This window comes from Camellia sinensis, chromosome 14 (assembly GCF_055761805.1).
Source record: "Camellia sinensis isolate YWXY chromosome 14, ASM5576180v1, whole genome shotgun sequence".
In the NCBI taxonomy this organism is placed as follows: domain Eukaryota; kingdom Viridiplantae; phylum Streptophyta; class Magnoliopsida; order Ericales; family Theaceae; genus Camellia; species Camellia sinensis.
This window is the reverse complement of record NC_138974.1, coordinates 79,606,052-79,622,879: the sequence shown is the minus strand read 5'-3', so window position 1 is coordinate 79,622,879 and position 16,828 is coordinate 79,606,052. Positions and strand designations below refer to the sequence as shown.

The 16,828-nt window shown below is 31.3% G+C and overlaps 1 long non-coding RNA gene across 1 annotated transcript; it reads left to right on the top strand.

The window, feature by feature from the left end:
• Nucleotides 1-1,295: 1,295 nt before the first annotated feature.
• On the top strand, nt 1,296-15,415 carry LOC114272381 (uncharacterized). Its single transcript, XR_003632719.2, has 5 exons — nt 1,296-1,421; nt 5,276-5,553; nt 5,670-5,737; nt 11,984-12,075; nt 15,125-15,415. It is a non-coding gene; the product is annotated as an uncharacterized LOC114272381 (long non-coding RNA).
• The last annotated feature ends 1,413 nt before the right edge of the window (nt 15,416-16,828 follow it).

Here is a 16,828-nt window from a genome sequence, read left to right as displayed (position 1 = left end):
TAAAAATTATTTGTTCCTAAAAAAAAATCATATAACATTATTAAAAAAATTTCACTTATCATAAATTTCTTAAACCCTAATTTCTGAAACCATAACCCTCATTTCTGATTTCACAATTTAAAACCCTAACCCTAATTGAAAAATGATTTCACATTCATCAATTCAAAACCTTAATTCAAAACCAAAACTCTCATTTCTGATTTTACATTCAATAGAAAACCATAACTCTCATTTTCTTATTTCAAACATAATATTTAAATTTTTCTAAACAGATTCAACATTCAACAGATTCAACATTCAACAGATTTCACATTCAATAGATGTCACATTGAACAGAAATTTGATTTCACATTCAATAGAAATTTGATTTCACATTCAACAGATTTCACAATTATAAACAGATTTCACAAATTTTTAAACAGATTTCACAATTCAAAACCCTAATTTCTCAAACTGTAATCGTAATTTCTGATTTCACAATTATAAACCCTAACCCTAATTTATTATTTCTAATTTCACAACATTTTCACATTCATGAACCCTATTCTACCAACATTATACCCACATTCATGAATCCTATTCTACCAACATTATACCCACATTCACATTTTCATAAATACAAAAAACGCATTAAAGTAGATCAACAGAGAGAGACATAAGCCATACCAACGAGAGAGAGCACAGAGAGCGACAGTACTGAAGCAAAGGGAGCTCGAGCACAGCGACAGAGACAGAGCAGTAAGAGCGAGAGAGAGAGAGAGTAGTAAGAGTGAGAGAGAGAGAGCAGGGAGCGAGAGAGAGAGCAGGCAGCGAGAGTGAAAGGTGTTAAGTGTAACAAGCGTGATTGCAAAAGACGGGACTGGAGAGATTTTATATAAGTTTTAAAAGCGTGGTTACAAACCACGCTTTCACATAAAGAAAAAAAATCGTATAAAAAGCGTGGTTCACAAACACGCTTTTAGAAGAAATTTTTTTTTGCTAAAAAGCGTGGTTCATAACCACGTTTTCAGAAGAAAAAAAATTTAAGTTAAAAGCGTGGTTCGTAACCACGATTTCAGAAGAATTTTTTTTTAGTTAAAAGCATGGTTCACAACCGCGCTTTCAGAACAAAAAAATTGTAAGTTAAAAGCGTGGTTCAGAATAGCGATTTCAGAAGAAATTTTTTTTAATTAAAAACGCCTTTCGTAACCGCACAATTTTGAACCACGTTTTAGTATATTTTGAAAAATCTTTCAAAACTGACTTAATTTGGAAATTGAATTGATAATTTAACTTATTTAGGGAAATGGCCCCGATTCATTTTCCTCCCGGGGGAAAAAAACAGAAAACATACGAGAGAGAGAGAGAGAGAGAGATTTCGGACCTTGAAATCCAGAAGACCCTCCACCTGATTTCCAATGCTTATTCTTGAGGCAAGTCAGGTATTAATGACTTTTCTTTGTTTGATTTGCAAGTAGATTGCATTTTTTTTGGTCAATTGTTGGCACTGTGGATGAGTAGAAATTATCTAGGACTCATTATGCAATAAAAAATGCTGGTGTTATTCTTAATTTACAAACCCAAAAATCCATAAAATCTGCAAAACTTGTTAGTATGTTCATACAAAAAATTATGTTAAAAAATTCCATCACTTCATTCACAATCTTGTTATCTAGCCAAATTAACCTATAATTCCGTGAATGTTTGTTGATTTATTAGACCCAAATGAGTAGGTTAACAGGTTTGTTCAAAACATGGGTGGGTCTGAGTTGTGTTTGGTGCAAACTGTTGGTGCCTAATAAAGCATGGACAGTTCGCTAAGGGAATATACTTGTAAAAAATGGGCATGTTATTATGTGTCCATTATTTTTAGTTTTTTTAGTCTTTTTTCTCCTATGCACCTCACCGACACCTTCCTTTTTTTTTCGGCACTTCACAAACTTGGTTGTGGCCAAAGATTAAATAGAAAGAAAGAAATTTGCATTCGACCTATTGGAACCCTAAATATGTGAGAGGAAAAAGAAAAATAATTTGGTTAGGGTTATCTACTAATTGAGAAGCAAATACACTTCTAAGAAGGTTGGGTGTCTGTGTCTGACACTGATAGTTCTCAGACATTTCCCGACACGTGTTAGATACTGGTCCAAACATGTCTTATTATTTTTTTCTTATTTTTTTTTGAGACACGGATGTGCTTTGGTTTCTTGGGGGGACACATTTGTCCATTGTTTATTCGCATGAAATTAATTTTAAGTTTGAACAAAATACAATAATAAAAAACAATGTAGATTTATAGGAATTAGCATTTTGTTGTATTTTTCTTATTATCTTTGAATGATGATAGTGAATAATAGCGGATATAGTTTATCTAACCAAGCAATAGCTTGTAGCCTTGTACATCACTACAACTTGTACCAAAAGTCGTCCACTGCCGCCCTCCTACATGTTGAAGCCCAGGTCAAGGTTTAACCCAGGAATTTTGAATCTTTAGTTTGCACAGATTTCAGGTTTTTTAGGCTGCATTTGGGACTCAATATTCTAATAAACATGTTTATAACCTAAAGGCATTTAATTATGGGTTTGGTTTTATTTAGTTATTTTTATCTATGGTGGGATTGAAAACAAGGAAAGGAAATTAGTTGGGAGTTTTGACAAATATTCTTTCATTGAAGTAACTTGTGCTGGCACCCTCCTAAGGAAGCCTTTGTATCTTTAGGGCAGCCAGGTAATATTTCATTGCCTTCTAACTCGTACAACAATATTTTCGAAGTGTTTGTGCTTCATAAGAACTGATGCCAAAGTCAGAGTCAAAAGGCTTCCTATTCAGCTATCTGATTCCATGCCAGACATAATTATGTCAATCTACTTGCTGAATCCATTAACAACTTTACTAAGAAAAGATTTTGAGAGTTTATACTTGGTTTATAAATTCTTCTTCTTGGCAACTAATTCTGCTAGTCACTTAAGGAAGTTCAGAATATCATCAACAAATAGGAGATAACAGCTAGAAGGGTTCTTGTTACTCCACCTGTGCATGCTTAGTATTTTATCTTTACACAACCGGTCCCAAGCCTAGACAAAGGAGGGTTGCATTAGGTAGCTGGTAGGCAGCATAAAACTTCGTCAAACCCCTTATGAAAATGGATCCTTAGCCGACCCCAAGTAGTTTGGAAAAAGCTATGCGGAGTTGAGTAGATTTGAGAACTAGAAAGATTTTTTTGAAAGCAGCTGGAAACCTCAAAAAGAACCCTCTCCCTGCTTGGTAGAGCATCCTGCTTAAAACCTCTGTGACAAACTTGAAAAGATATGGAGGAAATGATTACCTCCATTAAACCTCTGAAGCTCTCTAGATAGATATGTTGTTTTGATTTGTTCTCTTTAAATGTTTCCTGTCTTAAAGAAGTTTGTGAATTTGTATTATATTTAGCATTTGTTAAATTGACAGTCATTTGATTAAGTTGCACTTCCTAGTGAACTTGAAACAACAGCTATTTAAAATCTCACATAGAGGAAATGTTCATTTACCTGAACTAACTGTTTGGAAAAGGGAAGAGCTTGACAATAACTCATATTTCTTGATTCACTGACCTTAGTTTGTGTCGGCCACTCAGGAATAGGATTTTCTTTCGCAAATAGAGAACGATGCTCAAAATTTCTTTCTAAAGATGCCTTGTGACATTAACTTCCAATGTTATAGTTCTTTTCTTTGCTCTTTATGATTGATTGACAATTGGTTATGCAGCAACAACTTTAAAGCTTAATAGGGCCGGCAATCAATTCAACCAAAATGATTGTGGGTTCTTTCTTTTCTTTTCTTTTCTTCTTCCTTTACTCTGGAGAAAGAGGGCAGGGGGTAGGGTTGGGTGGCCAGGAGGGGGGGCGGGGCGGTGGCCATGGGTCGACATTGTCGATTGATGAGTGGAGTCTGAGTCATACAAATTTGGTAAATAGTTCCTTGGTCAAATACTTGATTTCATTTATTGTCTTTGCCTTAGAATCATTCCTTCATCAATTGCCCAGATTAGCAAGTTGAAAATTCTAGGAAACCAATTTACTGATGTCTTGTATGAATTTACATGTGAAAAGAAACGTCTAATCAAAATTATTTGAGGAAATTCAAACTACAGGGCCGTGCACTGATTCTTTGGCATGCATAAAATAACTATAGTGGTCACGAGACGCCAAATCAGTCAGTCATTTGCCATCCCATCCCAGCACCTAGTTAAAGGACTGAAAAGTGTGAAATTTTTTATTGACGTGTTGTTTATGACTTTCTTAATATAAAAGTCCTTTAAAATGCAATTATGCATTACCCCCATTTTCTGCTCTTAAGTCAATGTTGTTCATCAGGGTTAGAAAGGGTCAGGGTGCATATTCAATTAATCACATTCTTTACAAAAATAAAATTCTTACTATGCATTGACATAGCCGAAATGATATATCACGACTCGACAATCCTGATGGAGCGTGGTTCGAGTCACAGAAACAACCAGTCCATAGGTAAAGCTGCGTACAACTTGCTCCCCCCAAACCCCACTGTGGTGGGAGCATCGTGCATTTGGTTTCTCTTTGACTAATTCCATCTCAATTGATCAAGCAAAATAGTTTCAGGAAACTCTACATCTCTGTTATTTATTTTTCGTTTTACATGTTGAATGAAGAGAGCGAACTTCATTTGGGATCAATTTTAGACAATGATTTTGTAAAACATAATTTTTGCCAGCAACTAGGTAGTCTTCGTTGATTTGATATGAAGCCCCTGATCATCTACTGCAGAGTAGCCTGGTTGAACTTGTTTGCATACTAACTTGATTTTCTGTAGTTTTCAAATTGACCTGCTTCATATACTCTTTTGGTTAAACAAACCTTTGCATAATCCAAAATATCTTTGCTGGATTGTAAAGTAGATCTTTTCATGTGAAAACACTAGTGTTTTGCCATCACAACTTGGGTTGAAAATTGACAAGATGCTATTCTTCCATCCAATTGATTAGAAATTGAATAGAAAATTTAATTCCAAATCAAATGTATCTCAGTTTTTTTCTCCAATGTCACTTCTGTGCTATATTTCAAAATATGATGCTAAAATTCAAAAAAATCTCTTCCACTATGTAATGACCGCAAATTTAAGGACCATTAAGTGATCTTAGGACAGTATCTTACCGTGTGCATTAGGAAATAATATAGTGAGTTTATCATTTTTTACAGCTTCTTTCATTCGACAGTGTTACTCTCAGTTTCAATCTGTTGCTTTATTTTTTTTCTCTAATTTTGTTTTTTGTTTTTTTTGACATAGGGATCCTTAAAGATTGTATTCTTCAAGGGCTTCAATTATTTAAAGCAATGAAGACAAGGGCAGGCCCTACCCTACCCAAGGGAATATGTTCTAAAGAGTGCATGTAAAAGCTGTGGTTCCACTGAGTGCATGAGTGCCCTTGGCAAAGGGCACTTCACCCCAACTCATCAGGGTGGCTGTTCAAAGCCCGACAGCCCCTCCCCCTTTCCCTTAGGTGTAGATAATTTCTGTGTATCCAAAAAACCGTGGTTCCACTAGAAGAAAGCATAATCTGTGAGGTCTGTGCATGACCATTCAGCTACGTTATTTATTATTTTTTATTCCCCCCCCCCCCCCCCCCCCCCCCCCCCCGGCGCTAATTACTACCTTAAATTCGATGTTTATGTGATTGCAGGGTGGGAGCTGATGAAAAATGAAAGGGCTTGTCTGATGATTAACAAGGCTTTGGAGAATAGTTCCATGGTAAACTATTCATTTATGTGCAGGGTCTCTTTTTTTTTTATTTCTATTTTTTTTTGTTTGGTTCTTTTCCCCTCTATTATTTTTCTCCTTCTTATTGAGGATAAGACAGTAGGTATTTAAATTTATTGATTTTAGAATATCTTATCCAAATCTATATCAATTAGAAAGGGAAAAAGATAGATCGATATTCAATTTAAAATATTATCCTGGACCCTCCATGAACTTCTTCAGTATTTGAAAAAAAAAAAAAAAAAAAAAACTCAATAATGGGAGGTCAAATGACATGGGGTTGTTTGTGGTTCGGTTGTGGCCGGAAAAACTCTAATCCACCATCTGTCCACTGGATTGGCGGATTAGAAAAAATTAATCCGTATCTATCTACCGGATTGGCGAATTGGAAAAAGTCAATCCGCATTTGTCTGTTAGATTGACATATGTGGATTGCGCGGATTGGTGGATGGATGCGAATCGGTTTGGCGGTTTAAACCTTTACAAATTTTGAACATAATATAACAATTTGTCAATATTTTTTTTGAATAACAATCCAACTCAATATAATCAAAAGATTATCAAGTAAATTGTCAAATACTAATAATAATTACATATAAGAAAATTATGCATTATTAAAACTATTTCATTATTATTTTTTTATTCAAAAACTATTTAATTTGATTTTTAAAAACAATGACAAAATTAAGTTTTATATTTTCCATACAAAAATACCAAATATAGCACTTGTCATTTGATGAAAGGATTTCCAAATTGAAAACACAACAAAATATCTAACATTTTTTTTTCAATTAAAAACACAGAATATTTAAACAAATTGAAAATATAAAATCTTACAAATTATTAGGGGTGCTCGTGGCTTGGTGGTTCGATTGTGGTTAAAGAAATCTCAAATTTGTCATCCGTCCAAAATTAGGCGGATTGAAAAAAATTAATTCGTAACCGTCCGTTTGTTATCATGTATTTGTTCAAAATACTGGGAATCGGTTTGATTCGATTGGTTTGGATGAATTGAAATATTTGTTGTTCACCCCCAAAAATTACATGCGTATCTTGATTGCCAAGGTAGGAAAAAAGATAACTAAAGTTACAACATTTAAACTATCTGGAACAGAATACTTATTGAGAATAAATACTCTATTTTTCTCCTTGGAAAACATGATCAAAACATGTGTCTATTTGGTTTAGCTTTTTAATGTTGATTAGTCAGAATAGCATAATCAGTTGATAAGGTAGCCAGATGAACCTTAATATTTAGCTTGAATAAAAAAATTATTAAATGCAGATTTTGCTTGAAAAACTCCATTACTAATTATGTGTAGTATATATTCGTGTAGCCATCCTTGTTGACATTGCTGGCATGCCAGTCAATACATTTTCCATTTGCTTGAGTGATTTTCTAAGAGCACAGAATTTAGTATGCTGAAAGGACAAACCTTTTTTTTTTAATATTATATTTAAAATTTCCTCCTTGTAAGTTTTGTGTTTGCATGTTTTACTCAATATTTTTTTCTCTTTTTTGCAACCAATCTTTCTTCTTTGGCCTTATCTTTCAGCTCTTGTTGAAGGTAGTGCTTAAATGCCAAAATATTAGAGTTAAAGAATGCTCATAAAACATGCACTTAACAGCAAGGTCATCTTAGCCATTAATTTCAAAACCTCATGAAATAATAGAGATGCTCTTAGGCCCTGTTTGTTTTCAGAGATAGAATGGAGGGGATTAATAAGGGAATTGTTAGTGAGGAGATTAAGTAAAATTATATTTGTTTTGATGATAATTGTTAGTGTAGGAATTGTTAAATTATTTTTATATAAAATAATAAAATATAAAAAATTAAACATTAATATTTTTAAAAAAATTCTCAATATATAAAAAATAAAAAAAATTTCTAATCCCCTCACTATTTTTCTAATACCATCTCTACCTTCTCTTTCCCAATCCCCCTTTCAAGGCTTTTACTAATACCAAGGGATTAGGAGTCCCCTCCACATCTCTCAAAATAAATACCCCATATAGTAGTCCCACTTCACTATCAAACCCAATCCCCTCCCTGTAATCCCAAACAAACGGGGCCTTAGGGATGAATTGGGTGAGAAAACTTCTCTCGGGCAAATTAAAACCATCCTTTCTAACAGACTCATCTTCAGACACTTGTATTGCTGTCTCTTAAAAACAAGAATAATACTTGGGACCCCCTTTTGGGGTCACCCCTCACCCCCTTTTGCCACGTGGCGGGTGGTGATTGAAGGAGTAGAAAAAAAAAGAAAAAGAAAAAGAAAATGTAACCAATGAGAGAGAGAGGGGGTCAAAGGGGGTGGGAAAAAAAAGGGATGAATCATTGTTGTAAAAACAAATATAAAAGTGATGTGACCAATAAGAATTAAATTGGGAACACTCAATAATTTTCTACCATAAAAATATCACCTAAAAAAGTTGGCTCATATTCAAGCCAGCTTAGCACGATCCATTTCATGATGAAACCATGGAATAACAAACATAAATGGTGAGAATAAAGTTTTTTGGAAGAACAGTCTCCAAATTCTCTGAGCATGACTTCCCAACTGTGTAATAAATGGTTTTAATGTTTTATCTCAAGCTTTACCTACCATGATCGAAATGTCTCTGCTTGGCTTTCCATATAAGATTTTGGAAAAAACTTCTCGCAAGCAATTCATAATTCCCCTGAGACAGTTACAATATACTTGAATGTGACAGTTACAATATATATGCATACAACAAAACACAAATCTAAAGCCCAAATCCAATACTAATATGGAATTTCTCAAAAGGCAATTGTTAGAAGAATATATTGCCAACAAGTGACGACTCCTGATGGGTCTTTAGGATAGGTTTAGTAGGAAAATAAGACATGGTGCTAATAATTAAACTATTGATAGGTGGGTCTTTTAGGGCTTATGGTGTTGGGTGTAGATGTAATCTAAGTGTGCCTCTGCAACCATCCTTCTCTTCAGACAATCTTCATCTCCATTTTGACATTCTTCCACCCCCATCAGCTGCTGCAGAGAGTTTCCAAGCTAAAATAACAGTTAGAAACAAAGAAAACCTTGTTTGGTAGCTAAGAAAACTGAGAAAAGAAAAGAAGATGATTACATTTAAAGAGTCATTTTCTTCCCCCTCTACTAGAGAACCCCCAGTAGTGATTTCATTCAGCTTTGTCTCCTTTTCTCCTGAAAAAAATGCAAAGTTTTAGCTTCCATAGTAAGTACCAAAAGAACAAGGAGGAGAACGAATTTATAAATAAAAAAACCTTGTTTGGTTGCTAAGAAACGAGCTACTGTTTGTGAGGTGGTAACAAGGAAAATAATGAAGAACATAACATAAATAGAATGGATGTTTTGCTTCATTGTGTTCAGCTTATCAGAGAGACAGAGAGAGATTATGTAGTTTGGAGCTTGGGTAGTGGAGGCCGCATATGCTTGGTATAAATACATGCAAAGAGTGGGGGGCAACCACTCTTGAATCCCGTGAAGCCCCCAAACAAGGCAGTTTCTGAGCTTACAAATGACATATGGAGATGGCCCAACTTACCATCATCATTTTGTTGTACTCTATCCATGCTCATGTGACCACAACACCAATAATCTGATATATGAGAGAGAGAGAGAGAGAGAGAGAGCTCTAGTCACTGTCAAGGTAGTGGTCCAGGTAAAGTCCAAAGGCTACAAAAATCAATGTGAAATAGAGGCTGACAGTGTCAACAAGTCAACCTTTTGGACATGCTTATAGCTGTTTCCCACATCACCTTCCTTAATAATTGAGGAATTATTCAGTGTTCTTCGAATAAGTAAAAGTAGTGTTTCATCAATAGGGATTGGTTCAGTCAATAAGACTTTCAAATCCCTCTCTCAAGGCTTGAGTTCGAGTCTCCATAGCCCCTTGTTGAGGTTAAACATACTCCTTAGCGCCTGGAGCACGCAGGGGCCTAAGTTTCGCCCCAACGTAGCGGTGGGGTTCCCTACAGATATGCTGTAGGTGTTAAGGAGCAATATTCTCTGGCGGATATGTTGAAGTAGTCTATCTATATATCCATTTTATGAATCTAAAAAGGTGCTAAGGGGTAATATTCTCTAGCGGATATATTGAAGTAGTCTATCTACATATCCATTTTATGAATCTAAAAAAAAAAAAGAAAAAGTAGTGTTTCAAATTAATAGTAATTTCGTTCCCAAAAAAAAAAAAAAGAAAAGAAAAAATTGATAGTTATTTGTATAGACAATAAAATTCAATATTTTAAACATAGTTGGTATTTTAAAATGTAATATAAAAAAAATATCAATTAATAGTTGGAATCAAGCATTGTTTCAAAAGCATCTAATAATTTTCCCCATTTACACTATATACTGCCATGTGTAGTTAACTTATGAAGAGATTATTATGGGTTGTTTTAGCGACACATTAAAAAAGTTAAAAATTAATTTTTAATTCATTTTAGGTCATATTATTTTTTACATGAAACAATAAAAAAAGTTAAAAAATTAAAAAAATCAGCTTTTAATCATCTTTTCAAAACACTCTTATATATTTGTATGACAAGTAAGCAATGAAGAACCGTTCAAAAAAAAAAAAAAAAAAAAAAAAGAAAAAGAAAAAGAAAGCATTGAAGAACACTATAAAATCCATCAGTGAAATTGATTCCCACTGCCCACATGTAAGCAACCTGTATTAGTGGCCATTCCACCTATTTTGAGTGGTATCGGTTCTCCCACACTTAAGTGCTAATGTGGTATCATACCAAACTCTCTCATCTATTTTTTTGTTTTTTATTTTTTATTTTTTTTATGTTATAAATTTAGCAATCGATCATAAAGTTAGGCACGGAATATATATGAACAACTAAGGTCTTACTAGGTTTGTTAGTAGAATTTATTTTTAAAAAGTCTGATCCATTCATATACATTTTATATCCGATTATTTGATTGATTTATGTGTACATAGACTTATTCTTTATATAATTTTATTATAGCTTTTCTCTGATGAGAAATCTTCTGAAGTAGGGTTACATTGGACATATAGTTGCAGAATAAGCCCTAAATATCTACAGTTACTTCGAAATCAAATTCAAATAAGATTTACGCAAGGAACTAAAACTTGAGATGTCTGGATTTATGATTAATCTCAAGAAAGTCTCCTTTACCATTGGCTATCCATGCGGGTTTTAGTTTTGTTGTATTGTTACACTTACCACACAATCCATAGTTGGTTAATGTGAAACTGCACTTCCAACTAAAAATTTCATTTTGCAATCAAATGGTTTGATGGTTCATTCTATACGTTGAGAAATAGAGGAATAGAGGACTTCATTGACAATGATGGAGTGGCACACTCTTCTTCAGTTTACCTCAGTGTATATTGTGCCTGTTTGGCAGAACTTAATTACAGATTATTTTAGCTTTCAGCTTAATTTAAGCTATTTTGATGTGGTTAGTTTAGCTTATAGCTTATAACTTTTTGGAAGTCAGAAATCAGTTTATTCTTTGAGTGGCGCAGGAGATGCTTTAAGAATAAGCTGAAAATCAGCTTAAGCTGAAAGTTATAAGCTATAAGCTGTTGAGGCATAAGCTATAAGCACTTTCCCACAGCTCTACCAAACAGGGCCATTGTATGATGATGATATCTCTTCAATTAAGGATGTGGATTATATTTTAAATGAAATATAGATTATATGATTCTCTTTTGAGGGATTTGAATCTATATATGCTTGCGGAAAGAATAACAAAAATATTTAAAAGAATGCTTGTAGGTGGTGGTGGGTTTGGGTTCTGTGTAGAAATATGTTTTTTAAAGGGGAGTAATTCTTTGCAGAACTGAACTGGAATATACAAAGGTTTTGTCTGCTAGTACCAGACAAATCTGAATAGAAAACATGCATTTATTAGACTCATGAGAAGGATTTGGACTATATGGACATGAATATAGCTTTGGAATTTGGTTCCTTTATTCTTTTATCCTATTATCAAATATTGTGTTCAAATCAAGAGGGATTACTACATGATTTTTTTTTTTTTTTTTTTGACATTATACTCTTTTATTGATTATATGCTTAGTTAAATTAAATAAATAAATATATATATATATATTTTTATTATCGCATTTCATATTAGTTTTTCTATTCTTTTATCTTATTGCTTTGAATTAATTATCAGACTTGATTGCAGAGATTTTATTTGCTTAATTGAGTATTAAACTTTTCCTATGTTATGATTGAATTTTTGAAGGCATATGATATGTGGTGTTCTCTGCAATTATGATGGACCTGGATTAGATTGCTACAAATTAGCAAGGTAGCAACAGAGGTCATCAAGACTAGGTATTACATGACTGACTTTGGTTGTGTTTGTGAATCTTAAATTTAGCTGAAAATGGAGGAATTAGTGTTAGAATAAGGCCTGCCAATAGATCAGATTTAATCTAAATAACAAATATATGATCAATAATTTGATATAATTCGGATCTGATTAACAATGTTTAGCCCAGACGCATATTAAGATTGGTAATCCAAAATTGAAAAAGTGAATTAAATTTGGATTAGATAAGTGCGTGATAAAGCTTTTGGATTGAAAGGGAGAAAGCAGAAGCCTCTTTTCGTCTCCTAGTGATGACTTTTTTTGTTGTTGCTTTTGGTATTGCTAGGAGGAACTTTTGCCAGAATACCACCACAACATCCACACACCACTTCATAGATTTGGGAATCTCAAACTCCCAAACTCCAATAGCATAACTATGACCAAACTTCTCAAATGATGTATCCCCATTTTCCTAATGTTTTTGTTTTTGCTTTTTTGGCAAAAAGAAAGGAAAAATGATAGGATCTCTCACTTTCACAGTTCATAACCCGTTTCAATACCCGTCACAACCCTTTTTCTTTAAAATTACTATTGAAGGTTTTAGATATATGATACTGTGATTAAGGAGTGATTTAGGAAGCTAACTTTTAGCTTTTAACTTTCAACTTATTTTGGGTTACATCATTTTTCATATTTTTTACACACAAAATGACAAAAATTAAAAAAAAAAAGAAGTTAAAAAACTAACTTTTAACCAACTTTCCAAATCGCCTTTTAAGAGTTGGGCAACTTAAGTAAGTGGTGGAATGTGAGGGGAAGAGGAATAAAATAATTTTTTTATAAGTTTGTGTAGTATAAAAGTTGTGAAAAATACAAAAAAATAAAAAATAAAAAGTTATACAATTTATATATGCATGGTATCTAGTTTTTTCATTTCTAAAAACATACCAAAAAAAAAAAAAATAAATAAATAAATTTGTCTATGCAATAGATAACGTCTATATAAAATTCTAAATTTCCGTCTTGCAAAATTTTTATCTTAATCTAAAATTTTCAAGAAAGAATATATATATATATATATTTTTTGGGTTTGACTTTGACTTTCCACCACATTTATTTTTATTTATTTATTATTATTATTTTCCTTCTGATCAAACCGAGCCAACTATTGAGCTCAGGAAAACAAATGATCTGGGCCCAAGTGAGCCCAATTCACGGATCGACCCCCAAACAATCTTGCCATGGATTAAGATAACTCGGCCCGGATTGCTTTGCCCATGTTTTGATGGGTTTTGGTGTGACTGGCCTTTCCAAACATTTCTTGTGGTATGATAGATAAATGAGTGGAGAATATCAAGAGGCTTGGTTTTGGTCGGGTTGATAACACATTCTTATGAATAATGTTATATACATCAATTAGTATATTAATTAGTGTATTAATTGATGATGTGACATAATCTAAGAGGTTTTGGATATTTATAATTTGTATAATGAGTGAGGTCAATAATAATATCATAACTAGAGTTGGTATATTAATTAGTATATTAATTAGTGTAGGTGGCATTACCGCATTCTTACACATGGTTGTACAATGCAGTTTTCTTTCTACTACTACCTCTTCTATCAATTGAGAGAGAAGAAAGAAAAAATTTGAATGCAGATTCTTTTTCTCTCATTTATACTAGTTCAATGGAAAGAAGTTATTTTGGCTTTTAATTGCTATATAGGGAACTTGCCTTTAAAACTTTAGTATTGGAACTTGTCATTTTAAAATAAGATATTTATTTAAATGGCATCTAATTATTAAAAAAAATTGGGCGAATTACATTAATAGTCTCTATAGTTTGGGACTCGTGTTACTTGGTCTCTGATTTTGGGACACATTTGATTTTAAATTTTGATTATTGTTCTAAATAAGGACAATTAAAGATATCATTGCTTAATTTCAAGGGTAAAATTGTCAATTTAATAAAATATAAACTAATTTGACAAAAATAAATGTTAAAAAAATATTTTTAAATTTTTAAAAATTATTTCTACTAACTAAAGATAAAATTATGTAAAATTGATAAATCTTTTAGACATTTATTTATATTTGGGTAAATTACAAATATACCAATTGAGATTTACTTAAAATACAAATTATCCCCTGTAGTTTGAAAAATTACAAATATCCCCTTGTTAAAAATTTTTATTTAACAGAATTAATTAAAAAAAAGAAATTTATAATTACTCTCTTGTACAATAATAAAATTACTTAAATTATTAATTGAAACATATTTATAACATCATTAAAAACTGTTAATTGACTTAATGATTTATTAATAAAAAGGACGATTTGTTATGAAATTAGAAACTTCAAAGGGTGGAATGTAATTTTCAAAACTGTAGGGGGCGATTTTTATTTTAATCAAACCTCAGGGGGTGTATTTATAATTTATCCTTTATTTATTTTATCAAATTAATTTTTATTATGTGTTTGGATGATGATCATGTAATGGGTGATTGTTAAGATTTTAATGTGTAATCGATATGTTTAATATATGAATTATTTTTAGTTTTGAATTTTTTGATTTAATGGATTGGTTTAATAATGATATCAAAATTGTTGTCATATTTGATTTTAAAAAAAATAGAAACTACTTTAATGAAAATACAAACAATCACTCATTATATGATTATCATCCAAACACATAATAAAAATTAATTTGGTAAATAAATAAATAAATAAATAAATAAATAAATGTCTAAGAGATTTATCAATTTTATATAATTTTATCTTTAGTAAGTAGAAATAGTTTTTAAAAATGTAAAAATATTTTTTTGACATTTATTTTTTTCAAATTAGCTTATATTTTATTAAATTAACGATCTTGCCCTTGAAATTAAGTAATAGTATCTTCAATTATCTTTATTTAAAATAATATTTAAAATTTAAGATTAAATATGTTACAATTAAAAAGTTAAGGATCAAAGTGACATAAACTCTAAATTATGGGAACTATTAATGTAATTCTAAAAAAAAAAAATCACTATCACATCATCACACTAGTGACAAATTCTCTATGGCAGGCTTGGAGTTGGACTGGGCTCGGTCTGTACGAGTCTACACTCAAACCCAAACATCAAAATTTATATATTCCCCCAGGTCCGGTAATGTGCCCAAACTTAGATTTAACCTTTCCAAATGTACATATTCCCCCAGGTCCGGTAAGGAGCTGTCAGTTTGGTATAACTTTTAGGAGGTGATTATAGTTTATTTTAATTTAAGAGTTTGTATTAAAGTGTTTTGTACAATTTCTGCTGATAACTTATTACGCAGAAATAGTTTAAATAAGTTGAAAAAAAACTTATTATTTGAAAGCTGAGGAATGAGTGTTTTTAACTTTTGCTTTCTAATTATCAATTTTTAACTTAAGAAAAATTCTACCAAACAGAACCATTGCAGACATCATGACCTTTTTGATATTCATGGACCAAACACAGCATAAAAATTTATGCTCTTGTATAAAGCTTCATAGGATTTGGATAATCTCCAGGTAATCTCTACAAATATTTGATAGACCTTTGGATATGATTATGTTGGAAGATGTAAATTTTGCGCAGGAAATTAAAAGTAGCTTCATTTTTATAGACTGTTAAATGGCTTGGTCGTACGTATAAATTGATTATTCCAAATGTAAGTTATTTATTGAAATTAATTTGGGCAATGAGCTAACTACATTGGTGAGAAAGAGAAAATATTAGGAATTTTGATTTCGATTAGTTTCTCTAAGGCCAGTGATTTGAGGCCTAAATCATCAATTTTAAATGAGGTTTTTATATTTTTAATTTTTTTTGGTATAGTCTAGTATTTAAAATTTATTTATTTCTCTTTTTTAGGTGAAATTTTATTTATTAGATATTTAAATTTAATTTTTGCTAATATATTTAACAGTCTAATTGAATTTCAAGTGATAGTTTGGGAGTAATATGAAATTTTTTCATTTATTTTCCCTCCAAAGAAGGGTTTGTGAGCCAAGTGAGATTAGTAGGTCGTGACATTGATTCAAATTAAAATAATTTTAGTGTAAATCGATATAATTAAAAAGTTTTATTTTCAAATGTTATGGTAGTTCATGTTTTATTTAAGATTTTTTGAGCGAATAAGTTCTATTTAGTAAAATTGAGAATACGATTAGTTTTTTTCAATTTTTAAAACTAAAAATATTATTAATTTTACATAGATAATTGTTTCACTAACTGATTAAAAAAAAAAAACAGAGCATGAGATTAAACGTTTTTGTCTTTTTACTTATTGGTTTGATTCAACTATCAAATAAAATCGAAAACATTATTAATTTTTTTTTTAGTTTTAAAATTAAGAACCTTATCAGTTTTTTCATTTTTTAATTTTTTTTTAATTTTTTTTTGTTTGCAGTTTTGCGTTTCAATGTTTCATCATCGTGCTCCATTATAGACACAAGAATTTTAATTTTGCACAAAAAAATAATTTAGTTTTTTCAAATTTTTCAAAAAGAATAATAGTTTTTTATTTTTATTTTATGAAAGTTGATATTTTAAAATTTTGAAAATCAAAATAAATATCAAATCATTACGTTTCTTTATAGATAATTATAAATGATGAACAATAATGGTTTGAAGGTCAATTCCGATTATTAAAAATTTAATGAAAATTTAAGGTTAAAAAAAATCTTAGTTAGATTAATGTAATATAAATTCATAAATTAAAACTTGTACATAAATATCTCACAAAAATATAAATCTAATAAACTT